Source organism: Pseudorca crassidens, chromosome 17 (genome assembly GCF_039906515.1).
Source record: "Pseudorca crassidens isolate mPseCra1 chromosome 17, mPseCra1.hap1, whole genome shotgun sequence".
NCBI lineage: Eukaryota > Metazoa > Chordata > Mammalia > Artiodactyla > Delphinidae > Pseudorca > Pseudorca crassidens.
This window is the reverse complement of record NC_090312.1, coordinates 73,907,954-73,933,109: the sequence shown is the minus strand read 5'-3', so window position 1 is coordinate 73,933,109 and position 25,156 is coordinate 73,907,954. Positions and strand designations below refer to the sequence as shown.

The window sequence follows — 25,156 nt, the reverse complement described above, 5'->3', positions numbered from 1 at the left end:
ACTGAGTTCTTGTTCCTCGGCCCTGACAAAAATACTTGGAAACCCTGCATGTCAAACCTTGAGTCCTATCAGGCCATTTCGGCTCGTTTCTTGCTTTGGGCGCTTGGCTGTAACTGACTGAGATGCTTGGCCAGGACTCCTGCCCCCTGGTGCCCAAACCCTTTGCCTGGTGGGTCACTGACTCCATGGCCCCCAAGGCTCCTCACCTGATTTCTCCCTTCTTCTCTCAGAGGCTGGAACCTGTTTGCCTACAAGACCTTCCTGAGCCTCTACCATCTGGTCTTTTCCTCCCCCCGCAGCCCTCCCCATCCCTCTTCCTAGTTGATCCCGATCCTGGCTCCTAAGCCTTTCCACACTGAATCGTGAAAAGGAAGATCTCCAGGAGTGCAAGTTCTTCAACACTGTAAGCTTGGTCAAAGCTGGAATGTGCCTGCGAAGTTGAGTGCTGCTTGCCCAGTGCCCAACAGTGCCCACACGTGCTTGGCACAGAAGAGACATGAACAGAAGAATAAAAAATGAAAGTAAGCCGAAAATGTATTATTTATCCCGAGTAGGAAACTGACAAAGATTTTTAATATGGATTGAAACAAAACGTGTTTCTGCTTAATCATCAGCTTATTAGGACATTTTAAAAATGAAAGTTTATCTATTTATAATTAAGTGAGATTTAAATCCTAAGTATAATATTTCATGCTGGCGTCCTCAACGTCTCTCAAACACATCAAGCAGCCTCCCACTCTAAGGGCTTTGTATGTGCTATTGCCTCTGCCTGGAATTTTCTTCCCTCAGTCACTGCAAGGCTCATGAGTTTTCTTCTTCCACATCTCTGCTCAAATGTCACCACAGCAAGGAGGCCTTTTCCTGACTCCCCATCTGAAATAACACCACCCCATCACCTCTAGATCCTTTGCCTGGCTTCATTTTCTCTTCACCTGACATCCTGACATCCTACATTCATGGGTCCATTTCTGTCTCCTCCCGCTGGAACTGTATAAGCTTCATGAGGGAACACCTTTCTTTTCTTCACTACTGTATCCTCACTCCCTGGAATGGTTCCTGGTATAAGGCAGGTGCTCAGTAACTATTTTAATGAATGAATGACTGAAGGCAGACACTGAAATACGCACTTTTAAATCTGATGCTTGAAACTACGATCTTGATCAGTACTTCATTTCAATGGAGTAACCATTATTGTTGGACCGTATAAGAAATTATGAAAGCAAACAGCCTACTGCATTTAATTTTACTGCATTTAACTACAGACTAAATGTATGTTTATAAACCTCTGATACTGGGGTACATTTTCCTCTTATTTACCCTTTTGATCCCCATTAATCTACTCTAAAATATGTTACTGCTTACTCGGTAATATTTATCTGCAGGATAAATAAGACAGGGCTTCCCTGGTGGTGAGCGGTTAAGAATCCGCCTGCCAACGCAGGAGACATGGGTTCGAGCCCTGGTCCCGGAAGATCCCACATACCGTGGAGCAACTAAGCCCGTGCACCACAACTACTGACCCTGAGATCTAGAGCCCGCGAGCCACAGCTACTGAAGCCCGAGCGCCTAGAGCCCATGCTCCGCAACAAGAGAAGCTACCGCAATGAGAAGCCCGCGCACTGCAGCAGAGTGGCCCCCACTCGCTGCAACTAAAGAAAGCCCGCGTGCAGCAACGAAGACCGAACACAGCCAAAAATAAACAAACAAATAAGACAGAACGTCTGCCTCCTAGACCCACACAATGAATCATAAAAGTACAGAGCCATGTTACGTATAGCAAAAGCAGACCTCTTCAAGCACACTTATGTTTAATCTTTATTATTATTAATTTTTTTACACAGTAGGTTCTTATTAGTTATCTATTTTATACATATTAGTGTATACATGTCATTCCCAATCTCCCAATTCATCCCACCACCACTCCCACCCACCGCTTTCCCCGCTTGGTGTCCATACGTTTGTTCTCTACACTTGCGTCTCTATTTCTGCTGTGCAAACTGGTTCATCTGTACCATTTTTCTAGGTTCCACATATATGCGTTAATATACAATATTTATTTTTCTCTTTCTGACTTACTTTACTCTGTATGACAGTCTCTAGATTCATCCACGTCTCTACAAATGACCCAATTTCATTCCTTTTTATGGCTGAGTAATATGCTATTGTATATATGTACCATGTCTTCTTTATCCATTTCTCTGTTGATGGGCATTCAGGTTCCTTCCATGACCTGGCTATTGTAAATAGTGCTGCAATCAACACTGGGGTGCTGCAATCAACACTGGGGTGCATGTGCCTTTTTGAATTATGGTTTTCTCTGGGTATATGCCCAGTACTGGGATTGCTGGGTCATATGGTAGTTCTATCTTGAGTTTTTTAAGGACCCTCCATACTGTTCTCATAGTGGCTGTATCAATTTACATTCCCACCAACAGTGCAAGAGGGGTCCCTTTTCTCCACACCCTCTCCAGCATTCGTTGTTTGTAGATTTTCTGATGATGCCCATTCTAACTGGTGTAAGGTGATACCTCATTGTAGTTTTGATTTGCATTTCTCTAATAATTTGTGATGTTGAGCAGCTTTTCATGTGCTCCTTGGCCATCTGTATGTCCAATTTGGAGAAATGTCTATTTACGTCTTCTGTCCATTTTTTGATTGGGTTGTTTGTTTTTTTAATATTGAGCTGCATGAGCTATTTACATATTTTGGAGATTATTCCTCTGTCCGTTGATTCATTTGCAAATATTTTTTCCCACTGTGAGGGTTGTCTTTTCGTCTTGTTTGTAGTTTCCTTTGATTTGCAAAAGATTTTAAGTTTCATTAGGTCCCATTTATTTTTGTTTTTATTTCCATTACTCTAGGAGGTGGATCAAAAAAGATCTTGCTGTAATTTATGTCAAAAAGTGTTCTTCCTATGTTTTCCTCTAAGAGTTTTATAGTGTCCGGTCTTACCTTTAGGTCTCTAATCCATTTTGAGCTTATTTTTGTGTATGGTGTTAGGGAGTGTTCTAATTTCATTCTTTTACATGTAGCTGTCCAGTTTTCCCAGCACCACTTATTGACGAGACTGTCTTTTCTCCATTGTATATCCTTGCCTCTTTTGTCATAGATTAGTTGACCATAGGTGCATGGGTTTATCTCTGGGCTTTCTATCCTGTGCCATTGATCTATCTTTGTGTTTTTGTGCCAGTACCATATTGTCTTGATTACTGAGGCTTTGTAGTATAGTCTGAAGTCAGGGAGTCTGATTCCTCCAGCTCTGTTTTTCTTACTCAAGACTGCTTTTACTATTCAGGGTCTTTTGTGTCTCCATACAAATTTTAAGATTTTTTGTTTCAGTTCTGTAAAAAATGCCACTGGTAATTCGACAGGGATTGCATTGAATCTATAGATTGCTTTGGGCAGTATAGTCATTTTCACAATATTGATTCCTCCAATCCAAGAACATGGTATGTCTCTCCATCTGTTTGTGTCATCTTCCATTTCTTTCATCAGTGTCTTAAAGTTTTCTGAGTACAGGTCTTTTACCTCCTTAGGTAGGTTTATTCCTATGTATTTGATTATTTTTGTTGCGATGGTAATGGGATTGTTTCCTTAATTTCATTTTCCGATCTTTCGTCATTAGGGTATAGGAATGCAAGAGATTTCTGTGCAATAATTTTGCATCCTGTAACTTTACCAAATTCATTGATTAGCTCTAGTAGTTTTCTGGTGGTATCTTTAGGATTCTCTATGTATAGTATAATGTCATCTGGAAACAGTGACAGTTTTACTTCTTTTCCAATTTGTATTCCTTTTATTTCTTTTTCTTCTCCGATTGCTGTGGCTAGAACTTCCAAAACTATGTTGAATAATAGTGGCGAGAGTGGACATCCTTGTCCTGTTCCTGATCTTAGTGGAAATGCTTTCAGTTTTTCACCATTGAGAATGATGTTTGCTGTGGGTTTGTCATATGTGGCCTTTATTATGTTGAGGTAGGTTCCCTCTATGCCTACTTTCTGGAGGGTTTTTATCATAAATGGGTGTTGAATTTTGTCAAAAGCTTTTTCTGTATCTATATGGTTTTTATTCTTTGATTTGTTAATATGGTGTATCACACTGATTGATTTGTGTATATTGAATAATCCTTGCATCCCTGGGATAAATCCAACTTGATCCTGGTGTATGATCATTTTAATGTGTTGTTAGATTGTTTGCTAGTATTTTGTTGAGGATTTTTGCATCTATACTCATCAGTGATATTGGTCTGTAATATTCTTTTTTTGTAGTATCTTTGTCTGGTTTTGGTATCAGGGTGATGGTGGCCTCATAGAATAAGTTTGGGAGTGTTCCTTCCTCTGCAATTTTTTGGAAGAGTTTGAGAAGGATGGGTGTTAGCTCTCTCTAAATGTTTGAGAGAATTCACCTGTGAAGCCATCTGGTTCTGGACTTTTGTTTGTTGACAGATTTTTAATCACGGTTTCAATTTCATTACTTGTGATTGGTCTGTTCATATTTTCTATTTCTTCCTGGTTCAGTCTTGGAAGGTTATACCTTTCTAAGAATTTGCCCATTTCTTCCAGGTTGTCCATTTTATTGGCATAGAGTTGCTTGTAGTAGTCTCTTAGAATGCTCTCTATTTCTGCGGTGTCTGTTGTAACTTCTCCTTTTTCATTTCTAATTTTATTGATTTGAGTCCTCTCCCTCTTTTTCTTGATGAGTCTGGCTAATGGTTTATCAATTTTGTTTATCTTCTCAAAGAACCAGCTTTTAGTTTTATTGATCTTTGCTGTTGTTTTCTTTGTTTCTATTTCATTTTTTCTGCTCTGATCTTTATGATTTCTTTCCTTCTGCTAACTTTGGGTTTTGTTTGTTCTTTTTTCTCTAGTTCCTTTAGGTGTAACGTTAGATTGTTTGAGATGTTTGTTGTTTCTTGAGGTAGGCTTGTATTGCTATAAACTTCCCTCTTAGAACTACTTCTACTGAATCTCATAGGTTTTGGATCGTCGTGTTTTCATTGTCATTTGTCTCTAGGTATTTTTTTTACTTCCTCTTTGATTTCTTCAGTGATCTCTTGGTTATTTAGTAACGTATTGTTTAGCCTCCACGTATTTGTGTTTTTTACATTTTTTCCCTGTAATTGATTTCTAATCTCATAGTGCTGTGGTCAGAAAAGATGCTTGATATGATTTCAATTTTCTTAAATTTACTGAGGCTTCATTTGTGACCCAAGATGTGATCTCTCCTGGAGAATGTTCCATGCGCACTTGAGGAGAAAGTGTAATCTGCTGTTTTTGGATGGAATGTCCTATAAATATCAATTAAATCTATCTGGTCTATTGTGTCATTTAAAGCTTGTGTTTGCTTATTAATTTTCTGTTTGGGTGATGTGTGCATTGGTGTAAGTGAAGTGTTAAAGTCCCCCACTATTATTGTGTTACTGTTATTGTGTTATTGTGTTAAACTGCTGTTAGCACTTACCTTATGTAATGAGGTGTTCCTATGTTGCATGCATACATATTTATAATTGTTTTATCTTCTTCTTGGATTGATCCCTTGATCATTATGTAGTGTCCTTCCTTGTCTCTTGTAACATTCTTTATTTTAAAGTCTATTTTATCTGATATGAGTATTGCTACTCCAGCTTTCTTTTGATTTCCTTTTGCATGGAATATCTGTTTCCATCCCCTCACTTTCAGTCCGTATGTGTTACTAGGTCTGAAGTGGGTCTCTTGTGGACAGCATATATATGGGTCTTGTTTTTGTATCCAATCAGCGAGCCTGTGTCTTTTGGTTGCAGCATTTAATCCATTCACGTTTAAGGTAATTATCGATATGTATGTTCCTATTACCATTTTCTTAATTGTTTTGGGTTTGTTTTTGTAGGTCCTTTTCATCTCTTATGTTTCCCACTTAGAGAAGGTCCTTTAGCATTTGTTGCAGAGCTGGTTTGGTGGTGGTGAATTCTCTTAGCATTGCTTGTCTGTAAAGTTTTTGATTTCTCCCTTGAATCTGAATGAGATCCTTGCCGGGTAGAGTAATCTTGGTTGTAGGTTCTTCCCTTTCATCACTTTATATATGTCATGCCACTCCCTTCTGGCTTGTAGAGTTTCTGCTGAGAAATCAGCTGTTAACCTTATGGGAGTTCCCTTGTATGTTATTTGTCATTTTTCCCTTGATGCTTTCAATAATTTTTCTTTGTCTTTAATTTTTGCCAACTTGATTACTATGTGTCTCGGCGTGTTTCTCCTTGGGTTTATCCTGTATGGGACTCTCTACGCTTCCTGCACTTGGGTGGCTATTTTCTTTCCCATGTTAGGGAAGTTTTCGACTATAATCTCTTCAAATATTTTTTCGGGTCCTGTCTCTCTCTCTTCTCCTTCTGGGACCCCTATAATGTGAATGCTGTTGTGTTTAATGTTGTCCCAGAGGTCTCTTAGGCTGTCTTCATTTCTTTTAATTCTTTTTTCTTTATTCTGTTCCACAGCAGTGAATTCCACCATTCTGTCTTCCAGGTCACTTATCTGTTCTTCTGCCTCAGTTATTCTGCTACTGATTCCTTCTAGTGTAGTTTTCATTTCAGTTATTGTATTGTTCATCTCTGTTTGTGTGTTCTTTAATTCTTCTAGGTCTTTGTTAAACATCTCTTGCATCTTCTTGATCTTTGCCTCCATTCTTTTCTGATGTCCTGGATCATCTTCACTATCATTATTCTGGAATCTTTTTCTGGAAGGTTGCCTATCTCCACTTCATTTAGTTGTTTTTCTGGGGTTTTATCTTGTTCCTTCATCTGGTACATAGCCCTCTGCCTTTTCATTTTGTCTATCGATCTGTGAATGTGTTTTTTGTTCCACAGGCTGCAGGATTGTAGTTCTTCTTGCTTCTGCTGTCTGCCCTCTGGTGGATGAGGCTATCTAGGAGGCTTGAGCAAGTTTCCGGATGGGAGGGACTGGTGGTGGGTAGAGCTGGCTGTTGCTCTGGTGGGCAGAGCTCAGTAAAAGTTTAATCCGCTTGTCTGCTGATGGGTGGGGCTCGGTTCCCTCCTTGTTGGTTGTTTGGCCTGAGGCGACCCAACACTGGAGCCTACCCAGGCTCTTTGGTGGGGCTAATGGTAGACTCTGGGAGGGCTCACACCAAGGAGAACTTCCCAGAACTTCTGCTGCCAGTGTCCTTGTCCTCACAGTGAGACACAGCCACCTCCGCCTCTGCAGGAGACCCTCCAACACTAGCAAGTAGGTCTGGTTCAGTCTCCTATGGGGTCACTGCTCCTTTCCCTAGGTCCCGATGGGCACACTACTTTGTTGTGTGCCTTCCAAGAGTGGAGTCTCTGTTTCCCCCAATCCTGTCGAAGTTCTGCAATCAAATCCCGCTAGCCTTCAATGTCTGATTCTCTAGGAATTCCTCCTCCCGTTGCCGGACCCCCAGGTTGGGAAGCCTGACGTGGGGCTCAGAACCTTCACTCCAGTGGGTGGACATCTGTGGTGTAAGTGTTCTCCAGTTTGTGAGTCACCCACCCAGCAGTTATGGGATTTGATTTTATTGTGATTGTGCCCCTCTTACTGTCTCATTGTGGCTTCTCCTTTGTCTTTGGATGTGGGGTATCTTTTTTGGTGAGTTCCAGTGTCTTCCTGTCGATGATTTTTCAGCAGTTAGTAGTGATTCCAGTGCTCTCCCAAGAGGGAGTGAGAGCACGTCTTTCTACTCTGCCATCTTGATCCAATCTCCCCTTAATCTTTAAGCGGATCCTCTAAGCAGGGATTTTGACAACGTGATAGTCAAAGCGCATTTATGAATTAATGCCTTTTTTTTTTTTTTTTTGCGGTACGTGGGCCTCTCACTGTTGTGGCCTCTCCCGTTGTGGAGCACAGGCTCTGGACGCGCAGGCTCAGTGGCCATGGCTCACGGGCCCAGCCGCTCCACGGCATGTGGGATCCTCCTGGACCGGGGCACGAACCCGTGTCCCCTGCATCGGCAGGCAGACTCTCAACCACTGTGCCACCAGGGAAGCCCATGAATTAATGCTTTTAAAGCCACCTACTACTCAATCATGGATAACTCTATTGAAAAGTTTTTTTCTCGTGTCTAATGGGCAGTTCCAAGATGATACCATGGGAAAATATACATCAAATGTGGGCATTTGTCATGATACATTTTAGATATCAGATCCTAAACTTTGGCTTCTCTGCTAAGGCAGAGTACCAAGAAAGTATACATACACTTGTCATCAAAATGGATATAAAAGGATTATAAACAAAGATCAGAATAATTGAGGCTGTGGAGGGACAGTGGTGATGCAGAATGCCCAGAGAAAATTGTGTGGGGCATTGAACGGTGGTTGGATTCTTAGATTTTTTTTTTAAGCCTCCCAAGCAAGATTTAAACTTTATTCTTTAGTTACTGAAACATAAGGCAGAATCTCCTGCTGTTCTTACTCACGTCTGAACTGTTACTAAAGCTTTACAGTGAAGCCCCAAGGCCTCTCCCTCTCTCACCAGAAGCTGGATTTAGCATAAAAGATCCCTGGTCTGGAATCAGAAAACCACTCCCCTGGCCTTAGGAAAGTTACTCAACTTCTCTGAGTCTCAGTCTTCTCACCTTTTAAATAGAGATAATAATAATGTGTATATCATAGGTCATTGTAAATATTAAATGACATAATACACAAAAGGGCTACGATGAAGACTTGTGATTTAGTACGTACTCAATGAATTAATATTGATTACTTCTTCCACATTCTTTTTGTACATTAACTTTTTCTCTTTTCCTTTTCCTTTCTTTTTCCCTTACCACAGAGCCCAACTGTAATTATTATTTGCAAGTATTTATTGAGTATCAATCAATTACTATTAAACAAAAGAAGAGTCAATACAGTTTGTGAGGATTTACTAAGCAATTATCAGAAGCAACGGGCTGGGAGAGACTGTGTACTTGGTCCTTGCCCTGTGGGTACACAATCACACAGCAGTGCAGGCGGGTTGTTCTTCCATAGCTCAGGGCAACATTTTTCTGGAATTGCTGATGATGGCTAACCTTGATAGAGCAAAGACCTGCAGTGTTTGGATTCTTAGGAAGCCCATTCCCATTTGGGAGCCAGAGGCTCCTCCTTAAGTGTTTCCTGGGATGGGGGGTGGGAGGGGGCTCCTTTCTCTGCCTCCTAGAGTCCCTGAGCTCCAGAGAACAGGCTCTGTGACCTCTGGGGCAATGACTCTCTCAGGGCTGTTTCTGAGAAGTGGGCCTGTCTAGAAAAAGGCTTTGCAAACCAGAGACATTCGGCTCAACTCTAGCTGGAGAGCGAGCTGCGGAAGCAGTTTCATGGAAGCCCCTCTGCTCTTTTCCTGCTCACACTTCTGTTCTACCTGATCTGCATCCCACCCCTTACCACAGCCTTCACAGGATTAGCACTCCCAGCCTTCACATTTCTACTTCATCCACTCTGACATGTTTACAATTGCCTGAAAGAGCCTTGTCTTCTCTCCTTCATTTATTACAGGCAGGGCTGCTTCCTCTGCCTTTAATATTCTTCTTGGCCCAGCTCCTATTTGTCTTCAAGACTCAGCCCAGGTGCCAGCTCTGGGCAGTCTTCCTTCATCCCCATCCCACCAAGGTGCTCCTCTGTGCGCCCCTGGGGTTGCAGCGCTTGTAGCCATCGTGGTCCTCAGCAGTGAGTGTGTAGCTGCCACGACTGCCTACTCTTCTGGAGGTGCTTTGAGAGGACAGACCAGGTTTGTTTGTTTAATCTCTGCGTCCCTAACACAGCACAGTGTCTGATGCTTAGAAAGTCCTTAGAAAATGACAGTGGAACAAATTAACTAGAATCTCCATTACGTTTCTCCCTACACACTCCATCTGCAAGTGAGCTGCTGTCTGTTCTCCCTAAATAGTTCCATACATTTATGCTGATAAAGTGTACACTTTCACCCACCTCCTTGAGTACTGGAAAGATTAATGCCTATTTGGCAATGAAAGTTTTGTAAGAAGGCTTGGAGGAAGGGGATGATGCGTATTTGAAAATTCAGTAATGACTCTGATCCGTGGTTACTGCCGCATCGCTCCTGGATTCCACTTATAAAGAACTCAGGGGCTCTGAACTACTTAGGAAAGTGGTACAATGTTTTTAATGACTAGAAATGACCTCATATTACCCTACATACTTGTCAGATGAAATAAAAGAGATATTGTGAATGAGCAAACAAAACAGCCCACAATTTGATTCACATGCTCTCCAGCCTCCAGTTGGGGAGAAACAACTGTTTGTTAGTTTTTTAAAATAGTGTGGACTTCCAAATGTTTCTTTTTTCTTTCCTGAGATAATATGTCCAGACATCACATGCTGCATTGCCATAGGCAGCAATTACAGAAATGAATCCCAAAGAAGAACATTCGCGGGGTATCAGTGGCTGTTCGACTTGACTTCTTAGAAATCCATAGGGAGGTCCTCGGCTGAGTAACGGTGAGGATTTACTGAACACAAAACACTTCCCCACAAACAACTAGCACTACTGTATCCTTTAATTTTCTTCAAAATAAACTCTTCCACCTACCTTTGCTTCAGGATGCCCTTGGTATAGATGGCTGTCGTTCCATGAGTGACAACGGGTAGAACTGGGGGACTCCAACTCCAACCTACTTTCCAACAGTATCACCACCTAGAATTTGTGAAATAAATGTAGAAAAAATGGCTTTAAAAGCTTGAATTTTTGAGGAAACCTTCAAAGATGAGCATAAAAATATGCAATGAAAACAGAATGGTTGAAATAATTCTTGTATCCCCAGGATACCTCCAAGAAAATGCCCTAGGACTTCCCTGGTGGCACAGTGGTTAAGAATCCTCCTGTCAGTGCAGGGGACACAGGTTCGAGCCCAGGTCTGGGAAGATCCCACATGCCACGGAGCAACTAAGCCCATGCGCCATAACTGCTGAGCCTGTGCTCTAGAGCCTGCGAGCCACAACTACTGAGCCCACGTGCCACAACTACTGAAGCCCGCGCGCCTAGAGCCTGTGCTCCGTAGCAAGAGAAGCCACTGCAATGAGAAGCCCGCGCACTGCAACAAAGAGTAGCCCCCACTTGTTGCAACTAGAGAAAGCCCATGGGTAGCAACAAAGACCCAACGCAGCCAAAAATAAATAAATGAATAAATAAATTTATTTAAAAAAAAAGAAAAAGAAAATGCCCTAAAAATGTCACCATAACGAGATAAACATTATCACTATCAGCAAAGAAAATTTACATAAAATTTTCTAAAGTATAAGAAGGGCTTTGACCAGCTAAGAGGTGGTGTAATTATTGTAAACAAAAGGTATGGGCTGTAGTAACAGACCAAGATCAAATTCTGTTCCCTCACTTAGTAGCTGCGTAACTTTGGGCAAATCACTTAACTCCATGAAGCCTATCTTTTCTATCTTTAATTTGGATTCCTGACTGCCTCATAAACTTATTGTTAATTCATTTGCACAATTATTAAGTGATTATTTATTAAGCTATTACTAGAAACTAGACACCATGCTGGGTAATAAGATACAATGTTTTCTCTCAAGGATTTCATCGTCTAGGAGCAGAGACAGTTGAATAAATAAAATAATTGCAATACATTGTGATACCTGCCTTAATACCGTAAGTTCAAGGTAGTATAAAGGAGAAAATGTTCAGTCCATGTAGGGCAATCAAGGAAGGCTTCGAAAAAGAGATGAAGTTTAAGTATCCTCTAAGGTTTAACAGAAGAGCTGAGGTAGGGAATAGAAAGACATTGAATGCAAACACAACGGAATGCTCAATGGCATGATGTGAGAAACTTTGAAACGTCAAGAGCTTAGGAAGCATCAAGTGGCTCAGCATGTCGATACATTTAAGTATCAGCAGAGGACTGGGGACCATCCAGATGAGAGCGCTTAGCGAAGGAAGGATGACACCCAGGTTTCTGTAGTGGGTGACGAAGTTGAGGTTCATGTCTCACTGAAGGACCTAAGAGGAGGGACATTAAGAAGAAGGGATGATGAAGATAAAGAGGCAACTTAGGGACAAGGTGACTGTGAGGGTTCTGTGAAATGTCTAGATGAAATGTCTTGTAAGCAGTTTAATGTACTGGTCTGGAGCTCAGAAGAGAGAACTGACCTGGAAATTCAGGTCTGGAGGCCAGAGCCTCACATGTAAGACCAGATGAGCACTTGGGTCTTTTCTCCCACACAGGGTGGCCTCAAGGAAAATGAGGAAGTCTGAGTTGTGGGGCTGGTGTCCAAGGGGGAATCCGTGCTTCAGTTCGCAGTCTTGGGGGGAGGAGTTGTAAGCTTGAGAAACCCTGTGGTCCATTTTCAGAGCAAAGCTGCCATCATAATCTGCCAAAACCCACAAGTACCGTCAAAATTATTCGTTATTTGCTTTCATTTCTTTAACATTTTGAATGAACACAGACCATAGCAATACCTCTTAAAAGCCCTGTCTCTTTCCCACTTATGTCCCTCTCATCACAAACTGCTCCTCCAACCCTCATACATGTCCTGAAAAGCCTCCACCCCACTCTGCACAACTCCTGTTCCTATCTCCCTCCCACTTCCCCAAAGATGAGTCTGTAAGGCAAGAGAGGCTTCTCTGGGGGTGAGGGAGGAGAAGAAATAAAACTTGCAAAGTCAGGATCCTTTTAGAGGCCAGGAAGAGGGGAAAGGTTGGAAGGACTCATGCATTAATAATTTTGTTCTTGTTACAGTAGACTCAAAAACCAAGCTGATCATCTAAATAAGTCATGCATGCAAAGAGACTTAGCAGAGAGCAAGGATCCTGTTCCAGGAAGTGGGATGGAAACCAAACAAGAGAAGAAGGTTCTAAGCAGTGGATGAACGGTGTTGTCTAGAGAAATGCCCTAGGCTGCAGGGAACTGCTGCAGCAACTTGTATAGGTTCTAGTGATCTCTGACACTGGGAGAAAGGAGCCATTAAAGGTCCTGGTGAGGCCCGGACATCACTGGAAGAGGTATAGAATGAGAAGAAAATAAGAGTCAGGACAGAAGCTTAGGGAGCAGATTGTAGGAGAAAGCCAATGAAGTGTTCTGGTGAGAATCTGTCAGGAGGTGGAAGAGAACCAGGAGTGTGTGGTGTCCTGGAAATTAGGAAGCATTTCTTAAGGAGACAGTGTCAAGTGTGTGTCCCATAATCATCAAGTTTGATAAGGAATGGAAAACATCCATTGGATTTGGCATTGGGAGGTCACTGGTAACATTAGCAAAAGCATCTTTAGTGAAATGGTGGAAGCAAAAGGCAAACTGCAGTGTGTTCATAGAGAGGGAAAGATGAGAAACTTGAGACACGAGGACAACCGTCCTGGGAAGCCTGTCTGAGGACAGGAGGCAAGACAGCAGCTAGAGGAGTCGGTCCCCTTCTCTCTTCTTCCCCTCTCCCTCCCTCCCTTCCTTCCTGACGGGCAAGACTTGGACATCTTTAAAGGCTCTTGGGTAGGATCTTATGAAAGAGTCTGAAGTCCAGAAAGGAAATGATAGAGAAGGAGGGTGGGTGAGGGGGAGAACAGACGGAGGGATTCACCTTGAATGAGAAGAAGGAATACCCCTTCCTCTGAGAGTGGAGGAAGGAAGGAAAGTGGCAGATACAGGAAGGTTTTAGTGGGAAAGCAGGAGGTGATCAGCCAGGAAGTTGAGGGAGTTTCTGTCTGCTAGCCTTCAAGTTCTCTGCAAGGCAGTTGGCAAGGTCATCTGCTGAGAGTAAGGTATGGAGGCAGGAGCTGGGTAGAGGGACATAGTGAGAGGTTTGGAACAGTGACAGCAGGAATGGGATAGGGGAGAGAAGATACATGGCAAAAGGCTTGAGTGTGTGGGACCACACGTTAGAGACACCTAGTATATTTGAGACTTATAGTATATTTTTCCCCAGCTGCACCTGGATGAGGTGCAGAGATGCTATCATGAGATGTGTTCAGGGACAGCAGGTTGAGACAGGTGAGGCCTTCGATAAATATCTGCTCCCCTACTACGAAGTACAGGTTGGTAGAAGAGAAAAACATGCAGTTGTGACTTTCCAATGGGAGAAAAATGTTTTCATTTGGTGATGTTAATGTCAAGGCCATTGAAGGTCTTCTAAGATGGTTGGTTTCAAGTTTGGATAGATAAGCTGTAATATCAGGCGGGGCCACTTGGTTATTGGACCTGGGGCTGTGACTGCTCTTATCCTGAGAACACAAAAAGGGTAATCAACTCCCTTTTGCCCTACTCAAGTCATGGGAGACAAAAGAATCCCAGCAAGTCCAATTCTATTGCCCTTGTAGATAACCTTCAACATTCTAGGAAGCAGTAGGACAGTGACTTTTGGGGAATATACTCACAAAGTGTCCACATACAAGGCTATTTCTTACAATTATTTCATGAAGGCAGAAATATTTCTTTTCTAGAAAAGAGATTTGAATTCAGATGAGGCAGGCTAAACGTAACAGAGCAAGAGCCAGAATCAACCAATTTGTCCTCTTTTGCCTGGCTAAGAAAGTGAACCAAACTTCTAGCATATACAAGTCAAAGCAGGAGAGAGACATGGGGGTGAATCAGACACATCCCCAAGAAGGTACTGAAAGGACTTAAAAGTAGGGCTGAGGCTTCCTTGAAGAAGAAGAAATTCTACCTGTGGATAGCAGCTTCACTCTGTGCCCCAAACCCCAGGCTACCCTTCCTGATGGATTTCGGATTCTCCTAGTCAGCTCCCCAAGTCCTGTAAACCAATCACAACAAATCTCTCTCTTTTAAATTGAAGTATAGTTTCAGGTGTAGAGCATAGTGGTTCAGTATTTTTACAGATTATACTCCATTAAAATTTATTACAAGATAATGGCTATAATTCCCTGTGCTATACAACATATCCTTGTTGCTTATCTATTTTATACCTAGTAGTTTATATCTCTTAATCCCATACCCCTAATGTGCCCCTCCCCCTTCCCTCTCCCCTTTGGTAACTAGTTTGTTCTCTGTATCTGTGAGTCTGTTTCTGTTTTGTGTATACATTCATTTGTATTATTTTTTAGATTCCACATATAAGTGATATCACAGAGTATTTGTCTTTCTCTGTCTGACTTATTTCACTAAGCATAATCTTCTCTAGGTCAATCCGCACTGCTGCAAATGGCAGAAATTCATTCTTCTTTATGGCTGAGTTCCATATATTTTATATATATATATATATACCATATATATATTATATATATACTATATATATATTATATATATATAGTATATATATATATTATATATATATATACTATATATATATATGCCACATCTTCTTTATCCATTCATCTGTTGATGGGCATTTGATTTGCTTCCATATCTTGGCTACTGTAAATAATGTTGCTCTGAACACTGGGGTGCATGTATCTTTTCGAACTAGTGTTTTCATTTTCTTTGGATATATGCCCAGGAGTGGAATTGCTGGATCATATGGTAGTTCTAGTTTTAGTTTTTTGAGGAACCTCCACACTGTTCTCCATAGTGGTTGCACTAATTTACGTTCCCACCAACAGTGTAGGAGGGTTCCCTTTTCTCCACACACTCACCAACACTTGTTATTTGTAGACTTTTGATGATGGCCATTCTGACAGGTGTGAGGTGATAGCTCATTGTAGTTTTGATTTGCATTTCTCTAATAAACATATTTCTTGATATCTGTCTCCGACTGGTTTTGTCTCTCAAGAGGAACCCTGGCTGATACAGTATGTCCTTCAGATGGGTTGTGAAGATTAAATGAAGTAGTGTGTTACTGTATAAGAGGCACCTGACACAGTGCCAGGACAACAAAATGGAGTTGCAAAATGCCAGTTACTACCATGATGGCTTGGAAAACACGAAGTTGAGTCTAGCTGACTCCCAGCTTGACTCTTCACCCAGTAACTTGGTCAAGAACTGTAGCTACTGGTCTGGCCTCTATCACTAATTCAATGTAACCTTGAGCAAGCCACAGCCTCTAAGGGCCCTAGTTCCCTTTCTGTACAATGAGGGACTGTGAACCAAATGATTTTTGTACAAACTCTTTCAGCTTTGATGTTCTCTGGGTTAGTTTTGACCCAGTTTATTAGATTTTTATTAGGTCGCTCTACTTCTTCCAGCCACCAGACAAGATCTTTTTCATTACTGTTACATTCAAGGCTGCTTCTATACAAATGACCCTCTAATTACTGGGTGGTTTATGGCCTGAGAATGCAAACCAAGTTTAACATTAACCTGAGCAAAGCATTTCTGTTATTTTAGTCAGTGATTATACAGCTCCTGTTCTACCCCAGAATACAGGCCATATGGGATGTAAAAAAGCATTCAATCTGGTCCCTGCCCTCAAGGAGCATGGGGGGGACATCTAAAAATCCAATACTACTATGAGGGAGTATATAATCAAGTCTACGAACCACAGGCTTTGAGAGAAAGGGGACAATAAGATCACTCTGAGCTGGAACGATAAGAAAGGCTTAGTAAAAGAGGCAGGGATTTAGAGAGATGAAATGTCTATGTAAGAGATGAGAGAGAAGCTAAATCTTCTGCTCTTGCTGTTTGTCATGTATTCCAAAATTGGATGTGTGAGATTTGGGGAGCTCTTTATATTGTTGCTTGTCTTTGTTGCCGCAGATGATAGAAAGGTGGCTGCTTCATAACTTCAGGCTTTCTCTCCTGTTCTCCCTGGCATGTCCTGTGCAAGGATGAATGGGCAGCAGGGGTACCACCCTGCATGAATTTACCTGCAGACACCATGGCAACCCCTATCATCCATGTATTTGGGGAACCCCCTACAGGAGATTAAGTCCCATTAAGGTGGGGTCCATGCTTCTCTTGTCGACTGCATAAATATTTATGGACTAAATCACTAAAATCACTGCTCTCCAGAATATAGGAGACGTAAATGGAAAGGTTTCCTATCTGAACCTTTCGATGGCATTAAAACTCTAAAAATAGTGATTCTTATACTTCGGAAATTCTCTGATTTTCAACGTCAGCCCAATCTGAATCCCTGCTCCCACTCCCTGCAAAATGCTGCTTAAACGCTGCTGGCAGGGCTTCTTATCCAAAGAGCCATTGACAGAACTACTGCCAAAAACCTGCTGGAGCTGAACAAAAAAACCAGTGGGTGTGGACAGAATTAACGTCATGCTTGAATGACAAGCAAACACTAGAAGAATTAATTTTACAAGCTCACCTTTGAGATCAGATAACAGCAGCTTGACTTTTTAAAGACAATACTCATTTTTATCAGTTTAATAAATAGCTCTTAGCAACACTGACAGTTATCTTTAATGGACAGAAACAGAGAAGCCTTATTAACAGTTAAATTTAAATTGCTCACTAATCTTACTTTAGTTTATTGCCTCTTTCATGATGATCTTTTGCTAAATGAGTCTAAAAAAATACTTGGTGATGTGTGCAAACAAGCCAGAAATTCACAAGACTGTGGTCTAATGAAAGAAAATAAACAGGGTTTACAAATAATTCAGAACACTGAAAGAGGCAGTGTTTGGGGTGTAAATATAGATTTTTACAAACAAGATGTTAATAATCATAGGTCAATATTCATATAAGGATTGCTATAGAGATTGGAAGTGGAAAAAATGTCCTCTGGATTCAGAAATGTCTCCTAGTCAATTGCAAAATAATTCTGTACATAGGTTATAAACATTTATAATCCAACAGATTTTTGCAAATGTTTACTGACCTCCAACTATGTGCAATGAATAGTTCTCAAAACATACTGCATCCAATCAAGGCAATCAGTCATTCCATTTTTATCCAGGGCTGCACTACCAGTAGTCCGGGTAATGCCGTGTACATATGATGTCCTTGCCTGTCCAGCCTCTATGTATTCCCCCCTCTTCTGTTAACAACACCTGAATTTTCCTTGGGGGAACCACTCTCCCCCATTCCACACTATGTGTTTCTATGGGATTGATCCCATCCTCCCAGCTCCAAGGGTATTCAGGTGATCATGACCTGCTCAGTTGTCCTTTGGCCACAGTAATTGATTTAGAGATGGGCATGAATATAGACTGAAATAGAGATGAGTTTGGTGATATAAGCCAGGCTAACAAGACTAACTTCTGGGCTTCTGCTGGAAAAACTTGTGCAAGAGAAGCTTTCTTCCCACAGATTGCAAGTTGTAGGGTGATGAGCTAAGACCCTGCCTAGAAAGACACCAACATAGAAGATGAAGAGGGAGACCAAGTGCTGTTGGGTATTTTCCACTTCCCCCCAGATCTCTCTCCTGCTCTCTACCAGCTGACTAAATGGACGCGATCTACCTCTCTTCCCCTTTGGCTTCGAGGTGGCAATGCTGTCAGGAGATCAGAGACATTAGGTCATTTATTTCCCAGTCCCTTTCCGTGGGGTCCCCTCAGGTTAGCTGTCTCTCTGCTGAAGCCCATGGCTTCTGTCAGGGGACCTGTTCACATAGCTCACTGTCTTCAGGTTCCAGGATCCATACTTGCTGTATTACTCCTTTAGGCCTAGAGATGGTAACGATGTCCCACTATTAACTGTTACTTGCTCTGGTACTTCAATACCCCTTGTAATTTCCCTAAATCCTGCTCTCATCTTTGTAAGTAGTTCTCTTTTTAAAACCTGCACACAACACCACCAAGGGGTGGGCAAAACACCTAAGCCACCCTCTGGCCTGACCCCTGGACACACCCCTACCCTCACCCCATATAAGGAACAAGCTTGCCGCCCGCTCAGGGAGTGAGCAAGCAAGAGAACCTGTTGTTTGTTCTCGCTCCCTGCTGCTGCAGCAGGGGCCCCAGTAAAGCCTTGCCTGAAAAAAAAAAAACAAAAACCTAATTGGATGGAGCCATCTATTCCTGCCAGGACCCCGACAAATCAAATGACATTATCTGAGTTCTGGATTCAGACATACTTAAAGATAACGACACTCCTGACTCCTCAGTTACTTGAGCCAATAAATTCCCTTTTTCCTTAAGGCTGTTTAAACTGAGTTTTCTGCTGCTTACAACAGAGGGTCCTAATACAGTTTGTTAGGTTCTTTTGATTGCATAGACTTACACAAGACTCTTACAAAAGGGGAGGTGGCATTGTTACGGACTGAATTGGGCCCCTCAAACTTATATGTTGAAGTCCTAACCCCCAGTACCTCAGAATGTGGTTGTATTTGGAGATAGGGTCTTTAAAGAGGTAATTAGGTTAAAATGAAGTCATTACATGGGCCCTAACCCAATCTGACTGGCATCCTTATAAAAAGAGGAGATTAGAACACAGACATGCACAGAAGGAGAACACTGTGAAGACACAGGGAAAAGACAGCTATCTATGAGCCAAGGAGAAACCAACCCTGCCAACACCTTGATATCAGACTTCTAGCCTCCAGAATTGTGACAAAATAAATACCTGTTGTTTAAGTCACTTAGCCTGTGGTACTTTGTTATAGCAGCCCTAGCAAACTAACACTGACACCTATAAACTACAACTGGGAAAGACATTTCTAGAGGCCAATGACTCTCTCCAGCTCTCTGAGCCAACATGGTCTCTTAGCTAAGTTATCTGTGTCCCTCTGTAAATTGGTTCCATGCACCTTTATTACTCACTGGCCAACCTTTCCATATTCCCCACAAACCAAAGGAACCTAAACTAATTGGCTCGGCTAACTACCATTGATACTACTGGAGCGAGACCTCTGCACTGCTCCACCTCGTGGGTTTCTGGCCAGCACTGGGTAAACTGCTCTGGATCATATGCCTTCATCTGGTTCCACCAGCAGCTGCCCTGTGTAGGGGACAAGTACATGCTGGTTCCCTGCATAGAAAGTGGTGGGAGGGTCAGTTTCAGGGAGAAAGAGAAGCTGGATACAGCTGGTATTGGACAAGTCCAGCATTTGGTCTCCGGGGCTACTGGCATTAATAATTACAGGAAAACATGAATACCAACACATACTGCTCATATCTGGCTTCAATTTTTACTGTAGTAGCCAGTTCCTCATTTGAGTTACAAGACCCACTTTCTTGACCCTGAGTTTTATAAGATGACCTAGAATCCTTACAATAACCACACTGCTTTGCTTGACCTCATTTGATGTGTTTATGACTTGAAAACAAAAAAAAAGCCTTGATGAAAATAATCTCCAAAGAGAACAGTAATTCTGTCCAGGGAAGAGGGATCTGTTAATGAGTAAACGTGACTTTTATGGATTATTCCTGACAGTGCTGTTAACTTGGTGACCATGTTTGATCTCTTCACTTCCTCATGTACAGAAATGGAAGGAATACTAAAGGACGTCTTCCACCTCCCAGTAATGCTGCCGGAGAATCTTAAGAAGGTGCCTCATGGGGTCATCTACTCCTACCTCAGACAGGAATTGTTTTCTTCTAGTTTCTGGAACCCTAAAGAAGAGAATTTTTTTCAAATCTCCTGAAATGTTAACTTTTTCCCCTTCTCCACTGACTTCCCAGCAGCTCTTTCTTTACTTACTTCCTGATACCACAGAGACAGAATCAAATGGGCACAGACGTAAGTGTCACAATTTGTGGCGCTGACACCATGTACCCAGCAGTGTGATCCCATTCCTGTCAGTAGTCATTTCGCCCTTGGGGGAGGTCAGGAGTGGTACGTGGCAGCTAGGCTGGGGTAAGGGGAAGCTTGTGGGGCCCTGAGGCTCTCAGGCCTCCTCCTGCGCAGGAGGTCCATCCAGCAGGGTGACCGGGGCCATTTCCCTGGCATCCAAGGGCCTGCAGGTGTGGGAGTCTGAGTGCATGGGAGAAACTTGATCCTTTACCAAAGCTGGATATTTTGGGACAGGTTGGGGGGCGTGGCACACGTGGAAAGCCATCTTTTATTTACCAGAGACAAAATGTAAAAACATCGGAGGATTTAAGCTGAGACAGCCGCAAGATCAAATTTTCACCCTGGAGAGATTACTCTGGATCACCGTGAACGGACAGCATTTGGAGATGGGCAGGCTGGAGGTAAAGCCGGGCTCAAAGGCTGTTGTAGGAAGCCAGGCCAGAGGTGACGATGGCCTAGAAGAACTGGAGCCAGTGGGGATGAAGAGAGGAGGGCGCTGAGAAAAATGTAGGGATTACAAGTGTGGCTAGGCCTGCTGTCCAATACCCCAGGAGGGACATGTGCAAAGGTACATCTGCGGGGCCAGGATCCTTGGCTTTGGTGTTGAGGAATTGGATGCCATGGCCAGGACCAAGGTAGAGCCACTCTGCCCTCAGTCCTCCTCTCTGCCCAAGGCCAGGAAAGAACTTAGAGACCTGGCAGCACATTGTAAATTCCTTAAAAAGACAGGAATGAAGACACAGACCTACTAGAGAATGGACTTGAGGATATGGGGAGGGGGAAGGGTGAGCTGTGACAAAGTGAGAGAGAGGCATGGACATATATACACTACCAAACGTAAAGTAGATAGCTAGTGGAAAGCAGCCACATAGCACAGGGAGATCAGCTTGGTGCTTTGTGACCAGCTAGAAGGGTGGGATAGGGAGAGTGGGAGGGAGGGAGACGCAAGAGGGAAGAGATATGGGAACATATGTATATGTATAACTGATTCACTTTGTTATAAAGCAGAAACTAACACACCATTGTAAAGCAATTATACCCCAATAAAGATGTTAAAAAAAAAAAATTAGTTACTGACGCAGCCCAGCTCTGGCTGGTCTTTTAGGGAAAGGAGCTATTTAAGAGGGAGGAAAACGGGGATTAAAGCTTTGAGTGGCAGTAGATGTAAAAAAATCTTTCCCTAACCATATTTTTACCCTTCGCCTTCCAGCCCCCCTCCATTTTAGGGACCCCCTGAACGATGAATACTGGAGGCCAGACTTTTGTCCGGTGAGGTAGAGTGTATATTATTGTCATGTAACTATTTGCTCTCTCCTCTCCTCCCTCCACTGACAGTAGGTCTGACGGTGTGACTTGCTTTGGTCACTAAAATGTGAGCAGAGACTTAAACTGTGCTTGTGTGGTTTCGCTTAGCCTTTTGCCTTCCTGCCCTTTGCCATAAAAAGAGCCTTTTCCTTCTGCTTAGGCCCTAGAGTAGGGGCAGAGAAGCAGACCTGAACCGCCTACAGGTCGGAACAGAACCACTGCAGGCAACCTAAGATCCATGAGCCAGATGCCTCTGTTTTATAAGTCGTGGAGATCTGGGGGTTGTTTATTACACAGCATTATTGCAGTAAAAGCCGACTAACATAGAAACTAGTCGTTGAAAATGTGATGCTGCTGAGATAAAAGCATAAAATATGTGTCTTTGGTCTTGGGACTAAACAGCAGACAGCAAGAAAGTGTTGGAAACTGGAAAAATGATGATCCATCTTATGAAGCAGTAAATATCTGGTAGAACTGTCACCTGAGGTAACCTGAAGGTAGAAAATGTAACTCACGAATACGTGGTTTTGGGTGAAGAGATTTCAAGATACGGTTGCTGCTTTTCATAAGGTCTTTCAAGAAGGAACTGACCTGCTTGCAAGCAGGAATGAAAGAGTGAAGAGTGACTCCATAAATTCCAAGACTTGCAAATTTTAAAATAGAACTGTGTCTCATCTCCAAATAGAACAAGAAAAATTGAGAAATGTTTAAAGCCACAAAGGCTGATTAAGATACGAATGAGACCCAGTCTCAGGACAAGGAGCAAATAAAAGTCACCATCGTACTCTTTGTAAGACCTTTGAATGGATTAAGGTGGCACCCAGTAAATTCTTTCATCTGGACAAAATAACTTGTAGAAAAGAAATAAGGACTAGGTTTCACAAAACTTGATAAACTCAAACTACCTGTAATTAAGTCTAGAGAGAGGGAGGCATGACTTGAAAATGATGTGGATATGGCTGTTGTCTCATGGAGTTAACTTGAATCCACACACAAAAAATTTTAATAGTTTCTGAGAGACATTTAAGTCCCAAAGCAGCCTTGCCGGGATTAAAAAAGACTGTGATTTTTTTGTTTTTTTCCCTAAATGAGATTGTGACTCTTTGAGCCATAATGAAAGATCTTAGGATAATAATAATGTATCAATATTGGTTCATTAATTGTGACAAATGTACCATATTACTGTAAGATGTTACTAATAAGAAAAACATGGTGTTGGGTATATGGGAACTCTGTACTCTCTCAGCAACTTTTGTGTAAATCTAACACTATTCTCAATTAAGATTTTATTTTAAAAAAAGACCTTAGGGTCCCCAACATTCTACAGGCAGATAGTAGGATGAGGAAGCAGCTCAGCTGCCAGGGAGGACATATACTTCTTCAGACGTGACCAAAAGGGGTAATGGAAAACTACTTCCCCCAAGGTGGGGCCAAGAGCCACGAGAACAATGGAGAGAAGAGCTATTCCCAGGGAAGAGAATTGGAGCCTGAGCAAGGAACATTCCCTACCTCCAGGTTGGGAACTTGGCAATGTTTGCCCAGTGAGATTTTAGAATTGCTACAGATCTGTGATTGCTTCCCCTTCTGCAATGGGCTATTTATTTTTGGAAACCTGTCTCTGTTCCACTATGGTATGTGGCGTCCCAAATAATCTAGGATTATGGTACCCCAGAATGAAAGACCCACAGAACGTACCTGAACCTGACTCACACCTCAGAGTACGGCTGCCACAGCTGCCCAGCCAACCTGTAGGCAAGATGTAAAAGTTTTGTTATCGTAAACCACTGAGAATTTTTTGGTACATGGCAAAACTTGATTAATACATCTGGCATAGGTTCCCAAAGAACTGAGGAATGGCTCTAGATGGGATCTGAGCCTACTAAAGGTGAGAGAGTAGGTGGAGGAGAAAGTTGTAGTACTTCTCTAGACAACGATCAGCTCTATTTCCAAAATCAGGTTAGAGTATTCGAAACATCACATCCACAAGGTACATCAGAAATGACTCGAGTCCAGAATTTTTTATCAAACTTTAATAATTAGCGATACTATTAAAACCCAGACAATAACTATAGTTCCAAACAAGGTCCTATTACAAAGAAATTCCTTGGGAATGAGACTGAGATATAGAATGTTAATGAATCTTAGAACCGCTTAATGTTTTTGTTTTTATTTATTTATCTATTTATGGATATTTTTAGAACCTGTTAGATCATTTTTATGAAGAACACACAAATTATAACAAAATCGCAACTGCATTTTTCTAGTACCTTGAAGGCAATTATTAAAATAAGCATCTGAGATAAAAATTAACTCCTCTATTTATATAAAAACATTAAAAATTCACTTGTTCATTTGTTGAGCCATAAACTTGCACCCATTAAGATGAATATAGGAAGAATTAAAACTCTTTTATTGCAAAATAATTTGAGTCTGCCAACAATGGATAAATTAATAATAATTTTGACATTTTTTTGCTCCAATGCAAACTTTATATATTTAATTTCATGCTAAGCAATATTTGATATAACAAAATACCAACATAAAATAATTCAGATTTATCCATGGAGTTTGTTTTAATGGGAACTGACCTATGTTTAATGATTGCAAACCACTTTAACAGGTTTTACTTGTTTATATAAGAGACATTTTTAAAAAGACATTTATTTTTCACTTTTCCTGGCATTAACTAGGGACAATCTTGCCACAATTCTACTTTACAAAACTACAAGGAAGGAACGCTCAATTCGATGTTCATGTGAAATATAATTACCCACTTTTCTTCCTTTACAACATGTACTCCATAGACAGGATGACAAGCCAAGGGGTACATAATACACTGCCTGTCATTAGTAACAAGTATGCTCTTCTGAAATTACTTTACAATAGCACGTGTTCAGAATACCCCTTACTTGCTTTTTGAACTACTATGGATATTATAGCACTTTAACAAGTATCGCCTGTTTCAAATCAAAGATATAAATAGGAATTTATTAAATAAATGAATAGACCAGGTACAATCATAAACAAGTATTGTAAATTTTAACATATACAAAGTTTCATCTCTGCCCATGACCTTAAGGTGGTTACACGGGCAGGCTCTGGGTCCCTATGCCAGGATTGCCGAGAGATACAGCTCCTCCATATTGTCCTAAAGAAATATCACACATTCTCCAAGGCTCTTCAAAGCCCACCTACTGAATGAAGTCTTTCTTGAGTCTCCCGAGCATATGTGAGCTCTTCTTCCTTTAAATCCATACCATAGCTGGTTTACCCCTCCATAATAATGATAAAGCTAATAATAACCCAAATCCCACTGACTCATCCTTGAGAACTTCCAATATGCTTC

General features: G+C 41.7%; 1 long non-coding RNA gene across 2 annotated transcripts in view; it reads right to left on the bottom strand.

Annotated features, from left to right (window-relative positions):
* Positions 1–10,511: 10,511 nt before the first annotated feature.
* LOC137209850 (uncharacterized) overlaps positions 10,512–25,156 on the bottom strand; it is a 132,480-nt gene continuing 117,835 nt past the window's right edge. For both annotated transcript variants that reach the window (XR_010936135.1, XR_010936134.1), the window contains exons 3-4: positions 23,506–23,556; positions 10,512–10,625 (exon numbers count right to left, since the gene is read on the bottom strand). This is a non-coding gene — a long non-coding RNA (uncharacterized lncRNA). The remainder of the gene's footprint in view (positions 10,626–23,505; positions 23,557–25,156) is intronic.